This window comes from Arabidopsis thaliana, chromosome 4, assembly GCF_000001735.4.
Source record: "Arabidopsis thaliana chromosome 4, partial sequence".
Classification (NCBI taxonomy): Eukaryota; Viridiplantae; Streptophyta; class Magnoliopsida; order Brassicales; family Brassicaceae; genus Arabidopsis; species Arabidopsis thaliana.
The window spans coordinates 4,398,907-4,426,142 of NC_003075.7; the positions used below are offsets into that span (position 1 = coordinate 4,398,907).

At 40.8% G+C, this 27,236-nt stretch overlaps 7 pseudogenes across 7 annotated transcripts; 5 read left to right on the forward strand and 2 right to left on the reverse strand.

Annotated features, from left to right (window-relative positions):
* Positions 1 to 5,125: 5,125 nt before the first annotated feature.
* Positions 5,126 to 7,150, reverse strand: AT4G07586 (annotated as a pseudogene; the record flags this gene model as incomplete). Its single annotated transcript has 1 exon — positions 5,126 to 7,150.
* A 1,172-nt stretch (positions 7,151 to 8,322) lies between these two features.
* AT4G07590 lies at positions 8,323 to 8,988 on the reverse strand (annotated as a pseudogene; the record flags this gene model as incomplete). Its single annotated transcript has 1 exon — positions 8,323 to 8,988.
* Positions 8,989 to 9,048: 60 nt separating this feature from the next.
* AT4G07595 lies at positions 9,049 to 9,700 on the forward strand (annotated as a pseudogene; the record flags this gene model as incomplete). The annotated part of the gene is made up of 1 exon: positions 9,049 to 9,700.
* A 1,169-nt stretch (positions 9,701 to 10,869) lies between these two features.
* AT4G07600 lies at positions 10,870 to 15,723 on the forward strand (annotated as a pseudogene; the record flags this gene model as incomplete). The annotated part of the gene is made up of 1 exon: positions 10,870 to 15,723.
* Positions 15,724 to 16,152: 429 nt separating this feature from the next.
* AT4G07605 lies at positions 16,153 to 17,225 on the forward strand (annotated as a pseudogene; the record flags this gene model as incomplete). Its single annotated transcript has 1 exon — positions 16,153 to 17,225.
* Positions 17,226 to 19,743: 2,518 nt separating this feature from the next.
* Positions 19,744 to 22,914, forward strand: AT4G07620 (annotated as a pseudogene; the record flags this gene model as incomplete). Its single annotated transcript has 1 exon — positions 19,744 to 22,914.
* Positions 22,915 to 23,748: 834 nt separating this feature from the next.
* On the forward strand, positions 23,749 to 26,554 carry AT4G07630 (annotated as a pseudogene; the record flags this gene model as incomplete). The annotated part of the gene is made up of 1 exon: positions 23,749 to 26,554.
* Between the last annotated feature and the right edge of the window lie 682 nt (positions 26,555 to 27,236).

Sequence of the window (27,236 nt, forward strand, 5' to 3'; positions counted from 1 at the left end):
ACAGTCCTTGCCATCCTCATTTAATACAGTCCATGCCATCCTCATATTAAAGTACTAAGATATGAGATAGGTTGGACAACTATATGTAAGAGTACAAACACAATATTATTATTTTTGTGATGACATAGAATATTATTTTTGGATTGTATTGGCCCTTGTATTAATTTAATTGTACCGTACATGTTGGTAGTGAGAAGACTAGTCTATTAAAAGGCTGACAAAGCCCTTGCCATTCTCATATTAAAGTATTTAAATATAAGATATGTTGGACAACTACATTTAAGAGTGCAAACACAATAGTACCTAGTTTGTTTTCTTATGATTTTTGTGTAAACATATATACACGCAATGTATTTCTTAGTGTTCAAAACATTTATAAAGATCCAAAATAGTTAGGATTAAGCAAAGAAAAAAAAAAGGCAGGAGGAAAACATTTCAAACATTTCGAAAAATCTAGAATACTCTATTTCTGTAACATATCATTATCTTATTTCTGTAACATCTGAGTTACCAATATGAGATTTACTTACGACTAAATTATAATTATGCTATACGGCTGAGTTATCGTTACGCTATTAACTTACTAAGAGGGTATAGAGGATACACAACACGCTTATTTTGTTTGAACCCCGTCAAACAAACGGTTTTTACTTGTTCTTATTGATAATAAATCTTTTACAAGGATTCTATTATCTCGGCAATTACTTGACCTATTCTACCCGAATGGTCAACCCCGACTAAGAACAAATCTAAGCCTAATCACTCCTCTGTTTCTTATCACACGCCTGTGAAGAGGAGGGATTACAAACACCCACTTTCTAAGCTTTTGCTAGGCTTCGAAAGCTATACACGTATGGAAATATTCTTGAGTGTTTAGGCGGCTCAATGCCTACTATCAGAATATTTATGCTATTCTCCAGAACCCTAATCCCTAGGATCTCCGAGAATCAATGAGCGGGATCTTTCTTGAATCGTCAAGCCTATCCCTTTCCTTGTTGGGATCTTTCTTGATCTTCAAGCATATCCCCTTTCCTTGTTCGAGATCCTCCTTGATATTCCAGCCTATCTCATTCCTTGTTCGAGATGCTCCTTGATATTCAAGCCTATCTCTTTCCTTATCTTGTTGAGAAGAATATTCACCAAATCTTCTCAACCGACTTTCGTCTTTGATCACCACGCCAAGTCAGCAAAGCTTCTTGGCTCATCACATCAACCACTCCAGCTTCTCCATGTCAGCTCACGCGTCCATGTCAGCAGCTCAAACGTTTAATGTAGATTTGATGCAGCGTCTTGATATCCAACAGCTCCCTGATGTCTAACAGCTCGTTGATGTCAGAATCTGCATCTTCAATCTCCCCCTTTTTGACTTAGTTTGATACTCAAGCATCCTTCTAGTTCAACCTGAAAAGATACTAAACAAACCAACCAAAGAGAAACAGAACAAGCAATATCTAGCCAAAGATAAAAGCATGTTCATATCATAACTGTGTTAAGAACGCAATACATCAATAGCAGCGGAAATCAAGTTCTTAACCGCTCACATCACTCAGAAGAATTATAACAACGAACTCCTCTAACAACTGGCAGTAAACTATGTCTAAACTTAAAACGAATTAAATTCGAACGAGTCTCCCCCATAAATAGTGAACACTACTCAACTAGTAATTAGTCAACAATACTCATCAAGTGATCAGTCAACTATGAACATTACTACGTAATCAGTAGTCAGTCAAACTCCCCCACAATCAAGCATTTTATAAACCAGAGTCATCTCCCCCTGCTTGAGTGCACAACTAAGTTAAAAACAACTAGTTACAGAGGATCTACATAAGGACAAGTAGTTAAGAAATACTTACTTGAAATCAGTGTATCGTAACACACTTTGATGACCATCCACTTCTCAGACTACAAAAGCCAAACCGTGTTTGCTTCCACCAGCCGTTTGAATCAAACAATCTCCTTGATAAGACGTGAAAGTCAAACAGAAGGAAACCCAACCACAGCAACAAGACAAAATCTAGAAACGTTTCTAGCATACATATCAAAAGATAAGATTCCTCCAAGCAGTTGTGTTTAACTTATTACAGACCCAAGTTTTCAGATGATACCTATCAAAAAGGCATACACCTGAAACACAGAAAAGAAGAAAACAAGAAACGCGTGAGTAACAAAATAGAAGTAAAAACTAGACGAAATCTCTAAACTAAACTCAATGATGATTCCCAAAAACTTCAGCAACAGCGCCAAATTTGATGTGGTTCAAATTACTTAGAACTACTCTCTCAAATAAGAGATCAATTGCAATATTTAAGGATCAAATTCACGGAATTATTTTGTTCAAACAATGAGTTAAATGTTGAGATTAAGCTAGCAGGGTATGACTGAAATAATAAGTAAACAAAGTAAAAAGACAGCAAGATGATTTGGCTGTGAACGATTTAATAAAGAGCTAGGAACAGGGTATTCTCAGGAAACTATTGTTTAGTAGATCTAATGAAAGCTAGGTTGTTATTGAACCATTCTTAAACTCAAACTCTAATTATGGAATAACCGTTGGCGTATCGCGAAACTCCCTATATCTATAGCTAATAATAACCGGAGAAGCTGAGAAACTATCAACCTATATATGCATTCTTAATGAGTTCAATTGTTCATCTTAGTAGATAGGCCAATTCTTATAACACACATATAAACAAGACTCATCAAATAATAGATCCAACTACAAATACCTATGGCGGGCATATCTATTGTCTGGATTCAAGATCTAGTTAATTACTCTAGATCTAACATTAAACATAATTAAAGATGAAGAATTCTACAGATAACCTAGCAAAGGGGGCAATCTACTAAACCATATGAATCCCTAATGAGAAACCCTATTCCTAACAAGCAGATTACTCAAATATATTGATTGAAGCAAACAACATATTTGAGTATGAAAGCATAAACACAGCAAATAGATTAAGGGAAAGAAAGGATCTCTTCACTGTATTAAGATCTGATTGAAACTCTGAAAATAATCGATAAATAGCTTATATCTCTCAGTAATAGGGTTTGCAGAAAACTTGGTAATGAAAACTAGATGATGAAAACTTAGGTCTAAACAATGTATATAAACCCTAAAAACATCCAGGGACTAATAATGAAAATAGGGCAAATTTCTTCTTCTGTAAACTCGAAAGCGCCTAGGACTTTTGCTGGGTCTAAACTGGTGTCGATCGACACAAAGAGTGTGTCGATCGACACTCCTCGCTGATTCCTGAATCCAAAATCGTCCTTAGCTTCCTTTCCTTTAGCTCTTGCTCCAAAATGTCTCCTTATCTCTGTTGTTGTCTCGTTGTTTAGTATACCTGAAAAGACACTAAAAGACTCGAGAAATAACATAAAGACTCAAAATCCCATACCTAAAACATAGATAAAATCAGTGAAAAGCGGGTTATATCAATCACTCCTAATAATGTATAATAATGGGGTCATGGAAAACTTTTCTACCCCTATACACTACCAAAATCATATCAATCTCTTGTTTTTTTTGTTTTTTTTAATTAATAAGAGAGAGGAATACTTTTCTTTTTCAAATTGGTCTCAATATCAAGTATGAACAAGGAGTCAAATTTTATGAAGACTAACCATTTTGACGTGGTAAAAGGAAGAGTAGTGAGATTAGCTCCAACATCAATGGATTGTGTTAGAAACTAGGATATCCTCAAGTGTGTCGGTTTGCCATCTAGATTTTCCAATAGTCAGATTGAGTCGAACCTGCAGCAAAAATAACCAAGGCAATAATCTAAAGAATATAGATCATAATTCCTAACAATATTGTGACTTAAGAAAAAGACAAAGAAAAGAAAAATAAGAGTAAGAATAATACTCAAATAGAAAACGTACTTAGTAACTGCCTCTTATAATAGGTTTTTAGTCAATTATCCTAAAACATCAATCATGTCATTGAAGTATTTTAGGTTGCCAATCCAAATGGGTGTGATGCTAGCAATCAAGATGCAATAAGAGTTCACAGAGTCAAGGCAAGCAATAATAGGTTTTGGGGTGTTCTAGCAGTCCTAAGTGAACATGCAGGAAACATGAATTCAAGTAGAACAGTAAAAACACTCAACCAACACAGCTTGTTACCAAGCACTAGGTGTTGTCGAGTGACAGGTCGAGTAACAGACAGAAAATGTAACAGGGATACTCGACTGCACAGTCTGTTGCCAGACAACTGGGTGGTCGAGTATCAGGTCGAGTAACAGGAGAGAAATGCAAACACTAACCAAGGTAACAAGATGCAGTAATCAACAGCAGAGTAAACAAAGAAATCTATCAGATAAAGAATTCCCAAGGATGGGGTAATTGAGTAGTTTTCTTTCCTCAGTTTACAGGTGATTGACATGCTCAATAAATTATCCATAGACAACAAGTTCGATAACCAAATCTAAGTGCCACCGCAACAGAGACCCTCAAGTTAAACTAGTCCCAGACTCAATCACCATTGACGAGAGCTAACCTAACAGGCATTACAAATCAACAAGTAAAGCCAAAATGCTCCCTGAAACCAATACCTTGGTACAGAGCCACGAATTTGGGAATTTGTGGTTCAAACATTTCATCGAACACCTTTTGGGCGCGGAAATGAGCAAGATACTTGGATTAACAAGAGTGGTTAAAATGAATAAGAAAATCCAAGTATTTTAGGGCAGCCATGAGTTCAAATTTGATGCAGACATAATAATTAAAAATCAGAATCAGCTTCAAATTGATAGAGAATGATATCAGATCATGATAGTGTGGTCGAGTAGACCAATCTAGGCATGGTTCAGTTTTACTTCAATTTCAATGACTCCACAACAGACAACTAACAACGAGGGCATTGAGTTTATCCGGTGAACCAAAATGCTTACAAGGCTATCTCATCATTATCCCCTATGCATATGCAATAATCCTAAATAAAACACTCTAGACTCGATCCTAAATGTATTGCAACTACATGAACACTGTTTTTGTGAAATCATTTTCTGAAATTTTTCAAATTTTTTTTTTTGGTTTTTCTATGCCTTAGATGAATGCGGACTCAAGAATATATACAATGCAACACACACTTCCTGAGCCCTCCCCCAAACTTAAATCACACAGTCCACTCTGACTAAACTTGGAAGAGAATACTCAGGACAAAACAAATCACAGAAATAAAATAAAAACAAATCACAAGAGATGATATAATACAATGGTGAAGTTAGGCGCTTACCTCAGACGAAGAATAAACGGAGTTGGTCGTGAATGGCTGTCTGTGATTGCTCCCAGGCCATAGACGAGTCGCCATATTCTGTATTAGCTCCAGCATGTGGGTACTCGACCTCATCAGCTCTCTGGCAGCCAGCACCGCTCTGAGGATACTCGACCTCTCTCCTTCTGCTGCGCCAACACCGCGGTCGAGTGATCTCCTCGAGTGAATAAGGTGTGATCTGCTGCTAGAGCGAACAAGTGTAGCCTTCTTTCTCCTTTTGTGTTTTCGGGACTCGAATGACGAATATCTACCAGGGACATGTGAAACTCTCTTCTCACTAGGCTCAGGCCTGTACTGACTTGGCTCAGGCTCTTCAATGGCATGTCCAGAGGAGGTTTTCCATGTGGAATAGCTGTAGTGGAATAACTGCCTGTGAGCAACTTATATATCAAAAACTTATATAGCTGTAGCTCACCTTATATATCAAAAACTTGATAGTCTTGAAGCACTTGGCGAGTAACTTATCCTGTTTCTTGCACCACTTCTGCAGCTTGCTGTTGTTCCTGTGAGCTTCACTCATACTCTTGCTCTCCCTCGCTGGAGGTACATGCTCACTAAAATGATACATGCTAGTATCAAACTCCACTTCTCTGTCTTCATCCATCCCATCCTCAGTAGCTTCTTCTATAAGAACATCCTCAGCTTGCACGTTCTCGTAGTAGAGGTTCTCAAGTTCAGGCCTAAAATCAATGTTATCTTCCTCTATTATGCGTGTAACCTCAGGACTGGGGAGAAGGATGCTGGCTTTCTTATCTATAGAGTGCTCAAACCTGAAACGAGGCATGTCGCCTACCGTTGCGAACTCCAGGATTTCGCTGTGATGCAGGTGCTTGATATCCATTGCCCGTGGCTCAAGTCCATCAGATGTGATTGGGACTTCACATGCAATCAGAATTAGTGTCACAACACCTCCAACGCAAAGAGCGCCTCGTGCTCTCTTGTGGTTATTGCTGACAGCCCAGCTCTTGTATCCACATAGGTGGATCAGAAGAAGTATAGAGAGAGGTGTGTCATTGGTTTCACCTTGAAGAGACATATTGTTCTTAGTTTGGCGGAGAGTGCCTTTGAGAGCCATAGCGATCATCTCCATATCAGAATTGGTAACAGTCCCTGTGATCTCTCGGAAGTAGAGGACATTGGCTATAGAACGCTGGAAATACCTGATGACCCGACTGCGTATTTGATTGCTCTTGGATCTAGAAGAATTCAATGGTACGAAGCTGCCAATAGTGACCCATAAGTCCTTCAACTCTTCTCTGTCAAACTTGGGACAATACCCGTTCCATTGGGGAAACCAAACAATCCTTCCAAGCGCTTGATTGATAGAGCCTATAATCCTGACCATACACAGAGAATCGCAAGAATCCCAATCCTTCGCATTCCTAATCATCAGAGGTCATACCTTGGTAAAGCTCCACTTCAAGTGTGGAAAGGAACTTAATCGTTTCTTCCTCATAGGCTACATATGGGTAAGCCATCAGAGTGTCCAGGTGACAACTCTTGTACAGGTGTTGAACATCCTCCAGTAATCCAAGCTGTGCCAGCGTAGTCGAGCAAGGATATCTTGTGCTACAGAACTCATTCTGCATGAAGAGCCTGATATACTCCTCAGCAGGCAATATATCAGGTTTGTGCAGAAGTTTGGTGGCTCTACGAGTATGCTCAGGCATATACTCGTCTTCCAGATCCTCATTTATCAGCTCATACCTCTTTGTCATTGCTCTCTTCCCTCGAGCTATCTCAGCTTTTCTCCTGAAGTTATCATATTCTCTCTGTTCTCTTTCTGGCCTTGAAGACGTTGACTCTATCTCATCCATGTTATAGTCAGGATCAATTGAAGAACTGCCACTATAGTTACTCATGATTCTCCTGCGAAAGATTGAGAACTCAAAACTCAAATGTTAATAGGTTAGTCTCAATGATACCAGGCAATGAAATGGACCTAATTGGTCGAGTATAATCTTGTACTCGAGTAAACTGAACTGTTCCCGAGTTCTTCTTTAACGATTTGAATTGAGTAGAACAGAAATCGACGGTCGAGTATATCTGTTGAGGTCGAGTTCAGCTGGTGAAATCAAGTGGACGAGTAAACTGTTAGTTGACGCTGAACAAGATTTACAGGGACGGAACCACGAATCGATGGTCGAGTAGATGGTGCACTTGGTTACGGTTGTGAGGTGGTCGAGTCCTGTTGATGTACTCGAGTAGTTCTTGAGGCTTTGACGGTGAACGAGATGGGGAACTCGAATTGGGAACTCGACTACAGAATTCGATTGTGGCACTCGACTGCAGCGGCGTAGAGGTGGTCGAGTACGGCGAGTTGTGCTCAGGTGTCTTTGCTCTTCCCGGTCGAGTGTTGTGGCGAGAACGAAGTGACGGTGAACGGTAGAGTGAATTGGTCGAGTATGGCGACGAAATCGAGTGAAATGGTCTGAATCGAGTAACTCTTTGGGCAAGTGAGAGATGGCGATTTGTGTTGAAGTAGAGAAATAGGAGTGTCGGTGGAGAGATGAAGAGAGATGGGTCGAGTAGATTTTACTTTTGGGGAGAGTGAGGGCGAATTCAAAAGGTGTGGTAGAGAATGATTCTGTGATTCTCTCTCCATCTTATCTTCAGGAACAAAACGCGTGTGGTCCATGCCCTGTTGTTTTGTCTTTAAGCTTAGTTCCTGTTGACTGGGAAAACCTCAGGAGAACTTGGAATCTTCTGTAAGTCTCTGTTAGTCGAGTATATGGTTGAATATAAAGGATCTGAATCATCAATTTCACTCGACTACAGATTCTCATCAGCACGTGGCCAATTAGATTAAGTGACAAATGAAACCTTGTTTTTACTCGATTTCACAGAGACACTCGATCTCCAAAGCATGTGGTCGAGTTAATTACTGAGATTGGATCCATTGCACTTAAACATTGGCAGCTATCTCCTGAAAACACTAGTAAAACGCATCAGAAATCACAAAGAAAATATGTACAGAGAAAGGCATGGGACTTCTTCCAAGTTAGCTTATTTTAAGTCATTAACTTGACTCCCTTACTCTTTTAATCATCAAAAAGTTCCTGGAGATGAACCGACGTTACCTCCGGAAGGATTTGATCTGCTAAGTATTTCTTGAGCCTTTGATCATTTACTGTGAAATCTCCACTCTTACCAGCTAGAGTGACTGCTCCATAAGGACGAATTTCAGTGATACAGAAAAGACCAGACCATCTAGACTTAAGCTTTCCTGGGAAGAGTTTCAAGCGAGAGTTGAATAGCAGCACCTGATCACCAACCTGGAAATCTTTGGTGATGATTTTCTTGTCATGAAAAAGCTTAGTTCCCTCCTTGTATATTTTAGATCTCTCATAAGCTTCTAAACGGATCTCATCAAGGTCACGGAGTTGGATCAACCGCTTCTCCTCAGCGGTTTTTATGTCAAAGTTCAGGAGTTTTACCGTCCACATAGCTTTGTACTCGAGCTCAACAGGTAGGTGACATGATTTTCCATAGAGAAGCTTAAAAGAAGTTGTACCAATGGGTGTCTTGAAAGCTGTCATGTAAGCCCACAATGCGTCATCGAGCTTTGCAGACCAGTCTTTCCGTGTAATCCCAACAGTCTTTTCCAGAATTGTTTTTATCTCCCTGTTAGAGATCTCAACCTACCTGCTTGTCTGTGGGTGATTGATAAGTGTGCATTTTACATGTTTTGAGCATCCATTTTTCATCACTTTAGCATCATATCACCACTGTTTTATACCATTTCTCATCATTTGTCATCACTTTGCATGTTTAGGATAGTTTTGCATGCATGTTGCATATTTGTGTTGTTTTCAGGTGATTTGGAGCTATTGACGAGCTAATTGGAAGAAGCGGAGCTGATCGTATCAATCCACTCGACCCCCTATCGAGCAGAAGGCCTCGTCACTTTGCACCACTACTCGACCACATGGTCGAGTATCATCGTCTCCACCACCTGACCATCACTCGATCACACCACTCGACCCCCTAGTCGAGTACCTCCATCACATCCACTCGATCACTTACTCGATTGCACCGCCGAGTCTCACCATCATCACACACTCGACCGACCACTCTACCACCAAGTCGAGTACCACCATCTCTATCACTCGACTTCATACTCGACTACCAGCTTCAGAGTCTTTTCCATTCCGCACTCAACCAAACACTCGAGCACAAGGAAGAAAAGAAGACTCCAGCTCATCACTCGACCATTCACTCGACCACCTGGGTCGAGTGCCGTTCTTAATCTGTCCCAATACTGTGTCGTTTTGAGTATTAGGGTGGTTTCAGAATATTTTGCTATAAGTAGCATGTATTTTACATTTTTGTAACCGAAGTTTTATTCCGCAAACACTGTGTTCTTGACATTTTGTAATTCGGATTTCTCTTAATCTATTCAGTATTTAGTACTTGCTTTTGATTTTGTTTACTAAGTTGTTCATCCTGTTATCAGCCTGCTATTACTCTGTTGCTATCATGTTTTCATTATTATCATCGTTTATGTTCTCTACAATGATGTCTGAGTAGTGACTAGGCTTCTGAGGATGGGTTAAGTAGTTTAGAATTCTCAATATGCTAGGTGGTTGAGTTTGATTTATAGATCTCTTCTGGATTAGTTGTTCTTAATGCCTATTACTTTCTGATCAACTAGAATTTGAGCCCAGACATTTATGCACCTAAAAGAAGTTCGATAAAATGTCTGAACCACTTTTTTTTTTTTTTTTTTTGTGCACTAATGTCTGAACCACTAACTCCAGAGATTCGTGGCTCTGTACCAAGGTATTGGTTGCAGGGAGCGTTTTGGCTTTAATTTGTTGATTCGTAATGCCTGTTAGGTTAGCTCTCGTCAATGGTGATTGAGTCTGGGACTGGTTTAACTTTAGGGTTTCTTTTGCGGTGGCACTTAGATATGGTTACCGAACTTGTTGTCTACGGATAATTTAGTGAGCATGTCAATCACCTTTAAACTTAGAAAACAAAACTACTCAATTACCCCATCCCCGGAAATTTCTCATCCAATTGATTTCTTTGTTTACTCTACTGTTGTTTATTGCATCTTTTTCCCTGTTGCTCAGTTTTTGCATTTTTCTCCTGTTACTCGACCTGATACTCGACCACCCAGTTGTCTAGCAACAGACTGTGCAGTCGAGTATCCCTGTTACATTTTCTGGTGTTACTCGACCTGTCACTCGACCACACTCAGTGCTTGGCAAAAAGCTGTGTTGGTCGAGTGTTTTTACTGTTCTGCTTGAATTTCTGTTTCTTACATGTTCACTTAGGACTGCTAGAACACACCAAAACTTGTTATTGCTTTGCTTGACTCTGTGAACTCTGATTGCATCTTGATTGCTAGCATCACACCAATTTGGATTGACAACCTTCAGTACTACAATGACATGATAGTGCTTTAGGATTAATTGATCTTAAAAACCTATTATCAATTTGGCGCCATTGCCAATTGGGTGTTTGTTTGTTATATTTGAGATTTCAAACTTGCTTAGATCAAGTTCTTTTTCAATTTTTGCTTTAAGTACTGACTGTGTGTTTTTCTTGTTGTCTTCTTGATCCAGGTACACCTCTACTGTATGCAAACTCGATCAACAGGCAACCAGAACCTTCTTTTCAACGATAACATCAACCGCATAGCTCGCGAGCTCAGAGAAAGGAGAAACACAGACAACCTTGTACCTCAGCAACCACTCGAAATGGCTGACGAACAAAGAATGGCCCTGCAAACATTGGTGCTAGAGATGCACCACGGGACCACCGTTAGAGGAAAGGAATTGCACCTCCTACTATCCTTAACAACAACTTCGAGATTAAGAGTGGTCTCATCTCGAAGATTCAGGGGAACAAATTTCATGGTCTGCCAATAGAGGATCCACTCGACCACTTGGATGAATTTGATAGGCTCTGTAACCTAACAAAAATCAATGGTGTCAGTGACGACGCATTCAAGCTCCGGTTGTTTCCATTCTCTTTGGGAGACAAAGCACACATTTGGGAGAAGAATCTACCCCATGACTCAATCAGCACCAGGGATGATTGCAAGAATGCTTTTCTGGCAAAGTTCTTCTCCAACGCTAGAAATGCAAGACTCAGAAATGAGATTTTCTTGTTTTTCACAGAAGACTGGTGTAAGCTTCTGTGAAGTATGGGAGCGTTTCAAGGGTACACCAACCAATGCCCTCACCATGGCTTCAAGAAAGCCTCTCTGCTCCGCACTTTATACAGACGTGTTTTACCACGGATCAGAATGCTTCTGGATACCGCCAGCAATGGAAATTTCCAGAATAAAGATATTGTAGAAGGCTGGGAATTGGTTGAGAACCTAGCTTAGTCAGATGGAAATTACAACGAGGACTGTGACAGGACCATCAGAGGCACAACTGACTCAGATGACAAACACAGTAACGAGATCAAAGCGCTGAATGACAAGCTGGAAAGGATTCTTCTTAGCCCACAAAAGCATGTGCAAAAGAATATTCTCACGCTATCACTCTGCACAGTGGAAAAGCACTTCCAACAAGAGAGGAACCTAAGACAGTCACTGAGGACAGTGTAGATCAAGATGGGGAGGATTTCGGTCTTAATAAGATCAAGCTGACAAACAACTCGACCGGTCACTCAACCAGTCACTCGAGCAGCCACTCGATCACGTTACTCGACCACCCTTCCCAATAACATCTCCGAAACTAGTTGCTGTCAAAAACAAAGAAAAGGTCTTTGTTCCTCCTCCTTACAAACCCTAGCTTCCATTTCCTGGCTGTCACTAGAAAGCATTGGCATATAAGTATAGAGCTATGTTTGCGAAGAACATCAAGGAGGTTGAGTTGCGGATACCTCTTGTTGACGCTCTAGCGCTAATCCTAGATACCCACAAGTTTTTGAAAGACTTGATCGTGGAGAGAATTCAAGAAGTGCAAGGGATGGTAGTATTGAGTCATGAATGCAGTGCTATCATACAGAAGAAGATCGTTCCTAAGAAGCTTAGTGATCCTGGTTCATTCACTCTACCATGCTTTTTAGGTACAGTGGCTTTCAACAGATGCCTATGTGATTTAGGAGCATTAGTCAGTCCCATGCCACTCTCTATTGCCAAAAGATTGGGGTTCACTCAATATAAATCCTGCAACATATCCCTTATCCTAGCTGACAGGTCAGTAAGGATCTCGCATGGTTTACTCAAAAACCTACCAATCAGAATTGGAGCTGCAGAGATATCAACTGACTTTGTAATCCTGGAGATGGATGAAGAGCCCAAGGACCCTTTGATTTTGAGAAGACCTTTCTTAGCAACTGCAGGAGCTATGATTGATGTCAAGAAAGGGAAGATTGATCTAAACCTTGGCAAAGACTTTAGGATGACCTTTGACATCAAAGATGCAATGAAGAAGCCTAACATAGAAGGGCAACTCTTTTGGATCGAAGAAATGGATCAGTTAGCTGATGAGTTACTAGAAGAGCTTGCACAAGAAGATCACCTTAACAGTGCTTTAACCAAAACTGGTCAAGATGGGTTTCTGCATTTGAAGGTTTTGGGATACCAGAAGCTTTTAGACTCACATAAAGCGATGGAAGAATCCAAACCCTTTGAGGAATTGAATGGACCAGCAACAAAGGTAATGGTAATGAATGAAGAAGGATCAACACAAGTTCAACCTGCTCACTCGAGAACTTACTCGACCAATCACTCGACCTCGACTGTCAGCAACTCTGGGGAGCAGATCATTCCAACTTCAGATGACTGGTCTAAACTCAAAGCACCGAAGGTCAATCTCAAACCACTTCCTAAGGTATAAGGTATGCATTCCTTGGTCCAAACTCTACTTACCCCATGATCATTAATGGTGAGTAAAATGATGATGAAGTGAACCTGCTATTATCTGAACTTAGCAAGTATAGGAGAGCAATTAGTTATTCATTATCTGACATTAAGGGAATTTCACCTAGTCTATGCAATCATAGGATCCACCTTGAAAACGAATCCTATTCTAGCATTGAACCACAAACAAGGTTAAATCCTAACTTGAAAGAAGTAATGAAAAAAGAAATTTTGAAATTGCTTGATGCTGGTGTCATCTACCCTATTTCCTATAGTACTTAGGTTTCTCCAGTGCAATGCATCCCTAAAAAGGGCGGAATTACTGTTATTAAAAATGAAAAGGATGAATTGATCCCTATTAGAACTATAACTGGTCTTAGAATGTGTATTGATTATAGAAATCTAAATGCTGCATCTAGGAATGATCATTTTCCTTTACCATTCACTGATCAAATGCTTGAACGCTTAGCTAATCACCCATACTATTGCTTTCTTGATGGATATAGTGGTTTCTTTCAAATACCAATTCACCCTAATGATCATGAGAAAACCACTTTCACTTGTCCTTATGGAACTTTTGCTTATGAGAGAATGCCATTTGGTTTATGCAATGCTCCTGCAACCTTTCAGAGGTGTATGACCTCTATATTTTCGGATATAATCGAGGAGATGGTGGAGGTCTTCATGGACGATTTTTCGGTCTATGGCCCCTCTTTCTCCTCATGTTTGTTGAATCTTGGTAGGGTACTAACCAGGTGCGAAGAGACTAATCTTGTTCTCAATTGGGAAAAGTGTCATTTCATGGTGAAGGAAGGCATAATGTTGGGTCACAAGATATCAGAGAAGGGTATAGAGGTTGACAAGGGTTGTTTTCTTGGTCATGCGGGGTTCTACAGAAGATTTATTAAGGACTTCTCCAAAATAGCCAGGCCGTTAACAAGACTATTGTGCAAGGAGACCGAGTTCGAATTCGATGAGGACTGCCCCAAATCGTTTCACACCATCAAGGAAGCTTTGGTATCTGCTCCTGTTGTTCGAGCTACTAATTGGGATTATCCGTTCGAGATTATGTGTGATGCATTAGATTACGCCGTAGGAGCTGTTCTAGGCCAGAAAATAGACAAGAAGCTTCACGTCATATACTACGCCAGCCGAACGTTGGATGAAGCTCAAGGAAGATATGCAACCACTGAAAAGGAGCTTTAAGCTGTTGTATTCGCATTTGAGAAATTCAGAAGCTATTTGGTCACTGTCTATAGAGACCATGCAGCTTTGAGGCATCTGTATGCAAGAAGGATACTAAACCAAGACTGTTAAGATGGATACTTCTATTAGAGGGTTTGACATAGAAATAGTAGACAAGAAAGACATTGAAAATGGTGCAGCTGACCATCTGTCAAGGATGAGAATTGAAGAACGCATTCCGATAGACGACTCAATGCTAGAAGAGCAGCTCATGGTTGTAGAATTCTTTGGTGGGAGCTACAGCGGGAAAGAGTTCCACCAACTGAACGTTGTTGAAGGAAGATCTCCATGGTACGATGATCACATCAATTACTTGGCATGAGGAGTAGAGCCTACCAACCTAACCACTTATGAAAGGAAGAAGTTTTTCAGAGACATACACCATTACTAGTGGGATGAGCCTTATCTTTACACTCTCTGTTAAGATAAGATCTACAGGAGATACGTCTCAGAAGATGAAGTAGAAGGTATCCTACTGCATTGCCATTGCTCTACATATGGTGGTAACTTCACGACATTCAAGACAGTGTCAAAGATTCTGCAAGCAGGCTTTTGGTGGCCAACAATGTTTAAGGAAGCTCAGGAGTTTGTTTTGAAATGTGATTCATGCCATAGGAAAGGCAACATCAGTAAAAGAAATGAGATGCCTCAGAACCCAATCTTGGAAGTTGAGCTCTTTGATGTATGGGGAATCGATTTTATAGGTCCATTCCCATCTTCATACGGCAACAAGTATATACTGGTCGCCGTAGATTATGTATCAAAGTGGATCGAAGCTACTGCCAGTCCTACCAACGATGCAAAAGTTGTGCTGAAGCTGTTCAAGACCATAATTTTCTCGAGATTTGGAGTTCCCAGAGTTGTAATAAGTGATGGTGGAAAGCATTTCATCAACAAGGTTTTTGAAAATCTTCTGAAGAAGCATGGAGTAAAGCATGGAGTATATGTAATGTTTAAAACACAAAAGAAAAAATATTTCATCATTATACTCGACCAACAGAAGGTACAGAGTATTATAGGGAGTTTATCAAGTTTACAGAAGATTTGCTGAAGTTTTCCCAGTCAACAGGGAACAATGTTCAAAGACAAGTCAATAGAGTGTGGACCACGCGCTTTCTCCCAGAAGATAAGATAGCGAGAGAATCTCAAACTCAATCTCCACCACTCATTTTGAAATCGCTCTAACCTTATCCAAACAAGGTTACTCGATTCAACTCTTTCTCATCTCTCTCCGTCACCGCACTTCACCACAAATCGCCATCTCACTCTCGAGTCCAACGTGTTACTCGACCACCGGCAAAGCAACCACTTGACCACGGCGAAGAAAGTCACACAACCTCTTCTCGCCGTACTTGACCGCTTCGCCACCGTCACCAAGTTCACATTCATCGCTACTCGACCACGCGTCTTGGTTCGTTCCCTGCTCATCCCGGTTCATTGAAGGAATACTCGACCGTGTTAACCTACTCGACTTCATCTAGTAGACTCGACCTCGACTCAACCAACATTTCAAGATTCCAGGTTTCAATTCCGGTTCATTGAGAACTCACTCAACCGCCAGTGCTAGCAACCACCAGAGCCACTCGGTTTCTTTACTCAACCTATGATTTCTGCTCCACTCGATTCAATCCGTGAAAGAGGAACTCGAGAACGGTTAAGTTTACTCGAGTACTAGATTGTACTCGACCGACTTGGTCCATTTCATTGTCTGTTGATAGCGATTTTGGTTTCATTGTTTTCTTTGAGACTAACCTACTTACATTTGAGTTTTGAGTTCTCAATTTTTTGTAGGAGAATCATGAGTAACTATAGTGGCAGTTATTTAATTGATCCAGACTATAACATGGATGAGACGAGTCATCGTCTTCGAGGCGAGAAAGAGAACAGAGAGAATATGATAACTTCAGAAGAAAAGCTGAGATAGGTCGAGGGAAGAGAGCAATGACAGAGAGGTATGAGCTGGTAGATGAAGATGTGGAAGACGAGTATATGCCTAAGCATACTCGCAGAGCCACCGAACTTCTGCACAAACCTTATATATTGCCTGCTGAGGAGTATATCAGGCTCTTCATGCTGAATGAGTTCTGGAGCACAAGATATCCTTGCTCGACTACGCTGGCACAGCTTGGATTACTGGAGGATGTTCAACACCTGTACAAGAGTTGTCACCTGGACACACTGATGGCTTACCCATATGTAGCCTATGAGGAAGAAACTATTAAGTTCCTCTCCACACTTCAAGTGGAGCTTTACCAAGGTATGACCTCTGATGATTAGGAATGCGAAGGATTGGAATTCTTGCGATTCTCTGTGTAAGGTCAGGATTATAGGCGCTATCAATCAAACGCTTGGAAGGATTGTTTGGTTTCCCAAGTGGAACGGGTACTACGCCCAATTATGACAGAGAAGAGTTGAAAGACTTATGAATCACCATTGACAGCTTTGTACCGCTGAATTCTTCTAGACCCAAGAGCAATCAGATACGCAGTCTGGTCATCAGGTACTTCCAGCGTTCTATAGCCAATGTTCTCTACTCCCGAGAGATAACAGGGACTGTTACTAATTCTGATATGGAAATGATTGCTATGGCTCCCAAAGGCACTCTCCGCCAAACCAAGAATGGTATGTCTCTTCAAGGTGAAACCAATGACACACCTCTCTTTGTACTTCTTCTGATCCACCTATGTGGATACAAGATTTGGGCTGTCAGCAATAACCACAAGAGAGCACAAGGCGTTCTTTGCATAGGCGGTGTTGTGACACCGATTCTGATCGCTTGTGGAGTCCCAATCACATCTGATGGACTTGAGCCTTGGGCAATGGATATCGAGCATCTATATCATTGCGAATTCCTGGAGTTCGCAATGGTTGTTTCTGTGTTTTGTTTTGTCCTGAGTACTCTCTTCCAAGTTTAGTCACACAATGGACTGTGTGATTTAAGTTTGGGGGAGGGCTCAGGAAGTGTGTATTACATTGTATATACTCTTGAGTCTGCATTCATCTAATGCATAGAAACACCAAACAAAATTTGAAAAATTTCAGAAAATAATTTCACAAAAACAGACTGTTCATGTAGTTGCATTACATTTTAGGATCGAGTCTAGAGTGTTTCATTTAGGACTGTTGCATATGCATAGGGGATAATGATGAGATAGCCTTGTAAGCATTTTGGTTCAACGGATAAACTTAGTGCCCTCGTTGCTAATTGTCTGTTGTGTAGTTAATGAAATTGAAGTAAAACTGAACCATGCCTAGATTGCTCTACTCGACCACACTATCATGATCTGATACAATTCTCTATCAATTTGAACCTGATTCTGATTTTTAATTTTCATGTCTACATCAAATTTGAACCCATGGATGCCCTAAAATACTTGGATTTTTTTACTCATTTTAACCACTCTTGTTAATCCAAGTAGCCGACTCTCCTTATTAGAGCAGTTAACTCGAACCCAAACCTAAATTTTCTTTCAAGCCCTATACCACTTGTGAGTGTTTATGAGGTCTTATTCCGATTAAGCTTGGTAGAAAGTATTAGGTTCGTGATAACACTGTATTTTACTCATTTTAGGTGTGTGTTTATCATCATTTAGTTTTGCATTTGCTCATTATATCATATCATTTTGCACCATTTTAGCTTATTTTGCATACTTAGGCATCTAGGATCATCTTGCATTCGCATTGCATGTTTTGGTGTGTTTTCAGGTGCAGAAGGAGCTAAAAAGGACTCTACTCAATTCATTCACTCGATCCAGGCAGCTACAGAAGAGGCATCAATTCACTCGACCTCTGTACTCGATCAAGGATGCTACAGAGGAGGCTGCAGTTTACTCGACCCTCTTACTCGATCAAGGCAACCTCAGATGGAGCAGCAAACTGATCTACTCGCCCCTCCTACTCGATCTACTACTCGATCCATTTACTCGACCAAGGGTGACCATCTCTACAAGACTTGTTGAGCTATCAAAGCGTCTTCGGATCCTCCTCATTCCCCACTCAACCAGACATTTGAGCATACGGATATGAGAGGATGAAGCATCTACTCGACCAATTGATCACTCCGAGCATAGACACAAAGGCACAGATTTTGTAGCACCCTCTTTACTCGATCCCCAAGATCGAGTATTCGCCCAAACCGCCTCAAATCTCTTGTCTTCTAGTGAATCTAGGGTTTCAACATTTTACTATAAATAGATCACTTTGGGGTTTGTCCAAAGGATCTATGCTTTATCTTTCAGTTTTTCTTTGTGTTTATGAATCTTAAAACCTTAATTACTCTTAATCTATTTCGTTTTTGCATTTAGTTCTTTAAGTAAAGTTGTATAGCTAGTTTAGATCTACATTTTGGTATGATTTCAGTAATTTATGGGTTTGTGTTCTTGAGAATGTTGCTTGAGTAGTGATTAGGGTTCTTGAGGATGGATTAGATTAGGGTAATTTCTAGGTTAGTTAGGTGGTTAGTGTTTAGGGTAATACCCTTCTGGATTCGCTTGGCCCCTATGCGATTTTCGCTGGCTAATGTGGAGATTCGATCATAGACGTCCAGCATCCAAAAGAGGTTCAAATGGATATCTGATTTACGAATTCCAGAGATCTGTAGACTCGACCAAGAGATTGGCTTGTATGCTTATTGGCTTTGGTAGATTGTTTCTTAAACTCTGCTCTGTTATGTTTCATCAACGAGTGTTGAGATTAGGAAGTGGTAGAGTTAGGGGGTCTCTGTCACGAGAGTGGATTGACCCGATTTTTGTATCTATCGTCAAGGGTATCTACCTTTCACCTTTTAGCCATCTGATGAACCCTAGAGTTGCCTTTATCAATGAATCCATCCTTAGGACTTCTATTAGATTTATTTGTATTCCCTGTTGATTGCACTTTTATTTACCTGTTATTTATATCCCCTATTTGTATTCCTTGTTGATTGCATTTTAGTTCTTAATTTTGTCACTTGTTAGTTCTACTCGACCCAATGATCGAGTAGGGCTCTTAAAGTTCTTATTTTTGTTGTTTGAATCCTGACCTAGGATTGTTACCAAAAACCCACCATCATTATAATCTGGCTAGACTTAGTTGTTTCTGTACACATCTTGATTGCTAGCAATACAGTGGACTGGATTGACACCCCCTATAGCTGCATCGACATATTTTTGTTTTAGGGAAATTGAACTGAATCACACATTCAACATAAGTAGGCCTAAAAACCTGCTTATTAATTTGGCGATGTTGCCAATTCATTGTTGCATTGTTACATTCAAGATATCAGAAACTTTTAAGATCAAGTTCTTTTCCATTTATCAAGTTACTAACTCATCTTTTCGTCTGCTTGTTTTTGTGGTGTAGGTACTAATCTTTGTGCATGCAAACTCGATCCAAAGGTTCTGCACACCTACTACCATTCAGAGACAGAATTGACAGAATAACTCGTGAGTTACAAGAAACCAAAGCAAAGGCAGCCTGTGATCAGAAAAGACCAGCTGCTATGGGTCAACAGAACAGACCAGTTGATGTTCAAGACCAACCTAATGATGATCAACCATTAAACATTGGTGTTGGTGATGCCCCAAGGAATCATCACCAAAGACAAGGGATAGTGCCACCACCAGTTCAGAACAACAACTTTGAGATCAAGAGTGGTCTCATCTCAAAGATCCAAGGAAACAAGTTTCATGGTCTACCTATGGAAGATCCCCTGGACCATCTTGACAGCTTTGATAGGCTCTGTGGCCTTACCAAGATCAATGGTGTCACTGAAGATATGTTTAAGCTCAGACTATTTCTCTTCTCTTTGGGAGACAAGGCACCACTGGGAGAAGACTCTGCCCCCAGACTTCATCAACTCATGGGATGATTGTAAGAAAGTTTTTCTTGCGAAGTTCTTCTCTAACGTTCGCACCGCTAGATTGAGGAACGAGATCTCAGGTTTCAACCAGAAAAACAATGAAACTTTCTGTGAAGCTTGGGAGAGGTTTAAAAGCTACACCACTCAGTGCCCCCATCACGGTTTCAAGAAGGCTTCATTATTGAGCACACTCTATAGAGGAGCTTTACCAAAGATCAGAATGTTACTTGACACCCCCTCTAATGGAAACTTCCTGAACAAGGATGTAGAAGAAGGATGGGAGTTGGTCGAAAATCTAGCACAATCTGATGGGTGCTACAATGAAGACTATGATCGCTCAGTGAGAGGAACTGGAGGCAGTGAGGATAAACAGAGCAAGGATATCAAAGCTCTGAATGAAAAGTTAGACAAGTTGTTGCTGGCTCAGAAGAAATAGATACACTACATCACTGATGAAGAGCACTTCCAAATGCAAGAAGGGGGGAATGATGAAACTGAAGATATGTGCTACATTCAAAACCAACGAGGGTTCAACAAGGGGTACAACAACTACAAGCCCAACCCAAACCTCTCTTACAGAAGCACTAATGTAGCCAACCCTCAGGATAAAGTGTATCCACCACAACAGAATCAGTCCAAGCCTTTTGTTCAGTACAACCAAGGTTATGTCCCTAAACAACAGTTTAATGGAGGCTACCAACAGCAGAATTCACCACCAGGGTTCACTCAACAACCACAACCAGCCCTAGCAGCTCAAGATCCTGACATTAAGCAACTCATTCAACAAATCATTCAAGGACAAGCTACTCGCGCTATGGCTTTTGACAAGAAGATAGCTGAATTACACAACAAGATAGCTGAATTACACAACAAGATCGATTGGTCTTACAACGATCTAAATGTCAAGTTCGAAGCTCAGAATTCAAAAATCAAGTATGTGGAGAATCAATTTGCATCAACCTCTGCTCCGAAGCATCCTCAACAACTTCCAGGGAAAGCAGTCCAAAATCCTAAGGACTATGCTACTGCCAATGCTATCACCATCCACCAAGAAGATGAGTCTCCACCAAGTCATTAGACTCTCAATACTGAGGACAATATGATTCAAGAAGGGGGGGGGGGGATTCAATTCAAATTGCAACACCTGCCACCCAGAAATTCATCTGGACCATAGAGCACACACCTTTGTCGAATACTTAACATTCTGGAAAAAAGTTCAAAATTAAAAAACTCAAGAATGATCAGAATCAAGAGATGATTAGCAGTGCCTCCACTCAAGAAGCATACAAGAAGAAATTCATCCAAGAAAAGCTTGATGATCCCGGTTCATTCACTCTGCCATGCTCTCTAGGACCATTGACATTCAATAGGTGCCTTTGTGATTTGGGAGAATCAGTTAGCCTTATGCCTCTCTCTACAGCTAAAAGGCTAGGGATAATGGAATACAAGTTCTGCAACCTAGCTTTACTTTTCGCTAATGGTTCTGTTGCACATCCTCATGGTCTAATAGAGAATCTGCCTGTCAAGATTCAAAATGTTGAGATACCTATAGATTTTGTGGTATTAGACGTAGATGAGGAAGGCAAGGATCCCCTGATCCTAGGCAGACCATTCTTAGCTTCAGCTGGAGCAGTCATAGATGTCAGGAATGGAAAAATTAATCTGAACCTTGAAAAAGGCATCAAGATGAAGTTTGACATCAGAGAAGCTTCAGGAGTTCAGAATTTTGGGATTCAAAGCATGGATGTTGATGAAGAAACAGAAGTTGAAACCTCACCAAAAGTCAACTATACTTCTCAAAGGACTTTTGACCACAAGAAGAAACAACAGAAAGGCTAGCTCAGACTAAAGATCCCAAAGAAGATGACTGGTATGAGATGAGAAAAAAATTTAAATGGCAAAGCAGAGTCATAGAAGGATTGTCTTCAAGGGTGATGAAGATGAAAGAACAACTATGGATGTTTGAAAAAAGAGTTCAAAAATTTTCAAATGGTATTGATCCAGAGAAGATGGAAACTGCACTAGCTATCAAGGAGGACGAAAATTTCACAACAGAATGGTTTGCACAAGAAGATCAGAAAGGAGTTCACTTAGAGGAAAGAAACCTAGAGAGCAAGTTGTTGAGTGAGGAGGAAATCACTATTTCGACTTATTCTCCAGGAGTGCCTAAACAGCCCACCAACCCCTCTGCTGAAAAAGAACACTTGATTCATGATTCTGTTGCTGAAGAACTTCTGGAGCTCTGAGTTGGATACAAAGCTCAAGAGGATACCATTGGGGAGCTAACTTACAAGATGGACGAACTGAACCATGCAATCTTGGAACTTAAAGAAATGGTTAAAGGCTACCCCAGTTTTGAATTTGAGGATTGGTCAAAAGAGCCTGGTTCAGAAGAAGAAGACTACTTTGCTTGTCAAAAAGAAGCTTATTTTGAAGAAAAATCAAATGAGTACTCATCCTACCATATCTCAAGAAAGGATGCAAAGTATGATTCAAACACTAAAAATTCAACCACTAAAGATGAAGACTTCTCTGTTCCTCTCTTCAACCTCTTTTCTGACTGTAAGAGTCAAGCTTAGTGACTTAAAACAAGCTCACTTGGAAGGAAATCCCATGTCTATCCATGTATATAATTTTCTATTTTTCTTGTTATTTTTGAAGTTTTTGTTTAAGTGTTTCAGGTTTGTTTTAGTGACCCTAAGGGAGTCAACGGTCGAGTAAATTCAAACCAAGTCAAGAAAAATCTCAACCGTTGATCGAGTAGAATGAGGAGGAGCGTTTTGAGCCGTTGATTTGAATGACCAAATGGAAAAAGCATCACCACCGTTTGATCGAGTGAATTCCTGAAGTTTACTTTGGTCCAATTGATCGAGTAGACAAGAAAAAGGAGCTCTCCTAGCCGTTGGATCGAATTTTGCGCAACTCAAGAAGATGCTCGATTCTTTACTCGAGCTCTCATTATTTTGAAACGAAAGCATAATTCCGTGACCCCCTTGCCCCCCCCCCCAAAGCTATTACCCATACCCCTCACCATTTCCAATCAACTTTTCTATCTCTTCCAAAGCAAACCAAAGACCAATCTCCTCTACCCATTGATTTCGACAAACCCTCATTGAAACTCTCTCTTTCATCATCTCGTTTTCGCAACCCCTCACATTGAAGTCTTCATTCCAAACCCTTCCCCTAAAACGCTCCCTATCACTCTTTAAGAATCTGTTCCCCTTCAACAATACTTCACCAAAGTTACTCGAACTCTCCAAAGTCCATCCTCAAGCATTCAATCAGTTTCAAACTCAAAATTTCATCACCAAAGAAACCGATTCCCTTCTCCTTTGATACCTCTTTGGGAGTTGTTTTTAATTGCTTTGTTGAAACTCACCACCAATCTTCATGGATTCAACAAGGAAGAGTTTATCTCGGGCAAGAAGATCCTCTGTTGATCATGAAGAAGTTGAGGCGTTTGACATGAGTGGCATGACTGAACGCCAAATTCGCCAAGCTCGCCGTGCTCAAAGATCAAGCTTGATTCAAGGTGGAAGCTCAAGCCGCTCAACCATGCACAGAGAAGAAGTAGCTCGAGGAAAGAGGGTCGTTGAAGCTGAAGAAGAACACCATGAAGAGGCACCTTTTGAAGAAACGGTTTCTGAAGAAAAGGTTGAGATCATCGGGGATGATACACCAACCCCTGTTGGGAGAAGAAACCGGCCAAGGAGGAAGAGAGAGCCAACCCCGAGCGAGTACTATCAATATTTGAAAGAGTTGAAGTTTGAGGGAACTAGTTACCCTCATAAGGGAACGATGCAAGAGCGAGGTATTTGTGGTGATGTGGAATACTTGATGGAATTGGCAAATCTTGCAACATTCATGAGCTGCCAATGTGGGGGATATAAAGAGGAGAGCTGCCAACTCCTTGCAACCTCAAGGTTCATTTCTGTGTTGATGATTCAGAGAAAGAAGAGAGAGGAGGTCTTGGGTACATAACTTTCAAAGTTAGGGATGTCGAGTATACTCTTGATATTTGCCATCTTAATACCATTTTCGGGTTCCCAAGTGGAGAAGGAATCCGCCAAGACTATGATCAAGAAGAGCTGAAATCTCTTTGGAAGACAATCGTCGGTCCGAAGCCCTTCTCGCCAACCAAGAGCAAGAGTTCTTCAATCCGAAATCCCGTGATTAGATACCTCCACCAATGCATCGCCAACACCCTCTTTCCGAAGAAGGTCACCGGATCTGTTAGTGAAGAGGAGCTATGCATGATAGACCAATCTTTGGTCTTCATTTTGAGGGAGACAAAAGATGGGAGGAAGATGGATGGTGATAGAGCGGACACTTCATTGAGTGTTGTTCTCTTGGATCACCTTTTGAGCTACATGGAGTATGCTGCAACCATCCATCGCTCGGGAATTCGCGGGAGTCTTTGTGTTGGTGGTCTCTTAACGCCAATACTAGGAGCTGTGGGTATGGAATTCGGAACCCCTGACGTGTTGCCTAAGTTCATTGACCTCGACTACCTCAAGGGGAAGGATTTTCTTGAGAAAACAACTCCAGCGGATCGCTACCTCTTCAAGTTCAACCATACGGAGCTTGGACCTTCTCTGTTGCCCCTACCATGCGAGAACCAGACTTCGGTGAAGACAAAGCCCAACATCAATTTCATGCCATCTCCCTTTGCCTTGAACATCGACATTGTAGGGGCTCGTGAATATAGTCCAGCCGACTATGAGCAAGACGAGTACTTCACTCAAGCCGATTATGAGGAGCAAATCGAGTTTGAGCAACATATTTATCAACTGGAGCATGGGACCAGCGAACAAGAGCAAGCTCATTATGAAGAAGGTGATGATCAAGGAGGAGATGAGATTGCTGAACTTCACAAGAAGCTCGGTGTACTTGAAGAGCTTGGGAACCTTCACACCAAGACAATGAAGGGTTTCAAGAAGAAGATGAGAACAATGAAGAAATCGCTCAAGAGTATGGCTGTTCAACTCAAGGACTTCCAGAGCAAGCCAAGGCCATCGTCTCCCAACCCCGAAGTAAGAAGAAACGGTTCAACAAGCTCAGCTGCAAGGAGAGCTGAAAGGATCGATCAACCCCGAGCTTCATCTTTTGAGCCTCGCGAAGTTATCTTCGAGCTGTGAGAGCCAAGGAGTAGGTAGAGACGAGCTTCCACACGCTCGACTGGGCAGAACGAGCAAAACCCTCCCGCCTCAACTTCAGCCCCTGCCTATACCCAAGAGAGTATGAACGACTATGTCTCCATCTACTTCACCTGATCACTGAGGTAACACAACCTCACTCATTGTACATACCATTAGCATTTTTATTTTTCTTGTGTGTTTTTTGTTTTAGTCTTGAATTCTTTCTCAGATTTTTATTACCCAAGGGACTTTGTAATTTAAGTTTGGGAAGTGTTCAAGACATGTTTAACATTGTGTTCTCTTTTCTTATTTCAAATTTTGCATCATCTAAGGCATAGAAAAACCATACCAATTTGAAAATTTTTCAGAAAATGATTTCATCAAAAACAGAGTGTCATGAAGATTGCTTATCATTTTAGGATTGTATATAGAGTGCTTGCATTTAGAATTGCTCATTTGCATAGGGGATAATGATGATTTCAAACCGATAAGCATATTTTGATTCAATAAAGTAAGTTCAACGCACAGGTTGTTAGTTCTCTGTTGCATAACCGATTGTATCTCTGAAGTAAGACCGCACCCCGCTTTGAATTTGTAACTTGACTATACTATTTTGATTCGAAACTTGCTTATGTGATGCCAATCCCTATCTATTAGAACCTAAACTGAATTTGCAATTATCATGTCTATGCATTGTTTGTGAACTCATGGCTACCATATACAGACTTGGATTATCTTATTCACTTCACCACCCTCTATTAATCCAAGTAGCTGTCTCGCATTTTGATAAGTGTGTATTTTGCATGTTTTGAGCATCCATTTGTCATCACTTTAGCATCATATCATCACTGTTTTATACCATTTCTCATCATTTATCATCACTTTATATGTTTAGGATAGATTTGCATGCATGTTGCATATTTGCGTTGATTTCAGGTGATTTGGAGCTGTTGACGAGCTATCTGGAAGAAGCGGGCCTGATCATGTCAAACCACTTGACCCAGAGGTCGAGTAGGAGCTTCAAGATCTCAACAGATCACTCGACCCCCTGGTCGAGTGGAGGACATCACGTCTTCATCCCATCACCTGACCACCACTCGATGGCATCACTCGACCCCGAGGTCGAGTGTCTTCACCTTCATTGCCAGACCACTACTCGACCTCGTCACTCTACCTGGAAGTCGAGTATCACCATCACCACCACTCGACTACATACTCGATGACAAGCTTCAGAGCCTTCTTCATTCCGCACTCAACCAGACACTCGAGCACAAGGAAGAAAAGAAGACTCCAGCTATTCACTCGACCTCCCACTCGACCACATGGGTCGAGTACAGTTCTTAATCCGTCCCAATACTTTGTCGTTTTAAGTATTAGGGTTTCAGAATATTTGGCTATAAGTAGCATGTACTTCACATTTTTGCAGAGAAGTTTTTTATCTAGTTTTATTTCCGCAGACATTGTGTTCTAGACCTTTTGTAATCCGGATTTCTCTTTATCTATTCAGTATTCAGTATTCAGCTTTTCTTCTTGATTTTGTTTACTATTGTTCATTCTGTTATCATCCTGCTGTTACACTGTTGTTATCATGTTTTCAACTTGTTCAACATTTATGCTTTCTGTTATGATGTCTGAGTAGTGAATAGGTTTCTGAGGATGGGTTAGAGTAGTGTAGAATTCTCAGTATGCTAGGTGATTGAGTATTGATTGATAGATCCCTTCTGGATTAGTTGTTCTTAATGCCTATTGCTTCCTGATCAACTGGAATTTGAGCCCAGACATTTCCGCGCCCAAAAGGTGTTCGATGAAATGTCTGAACCACTAATTCCAGAGATTTGTGGCCCTGTACCAAGGTATTGGTTGCAGGGAGCGTTTTGGCTTTAACTTGTTGATTCGTAATGCATG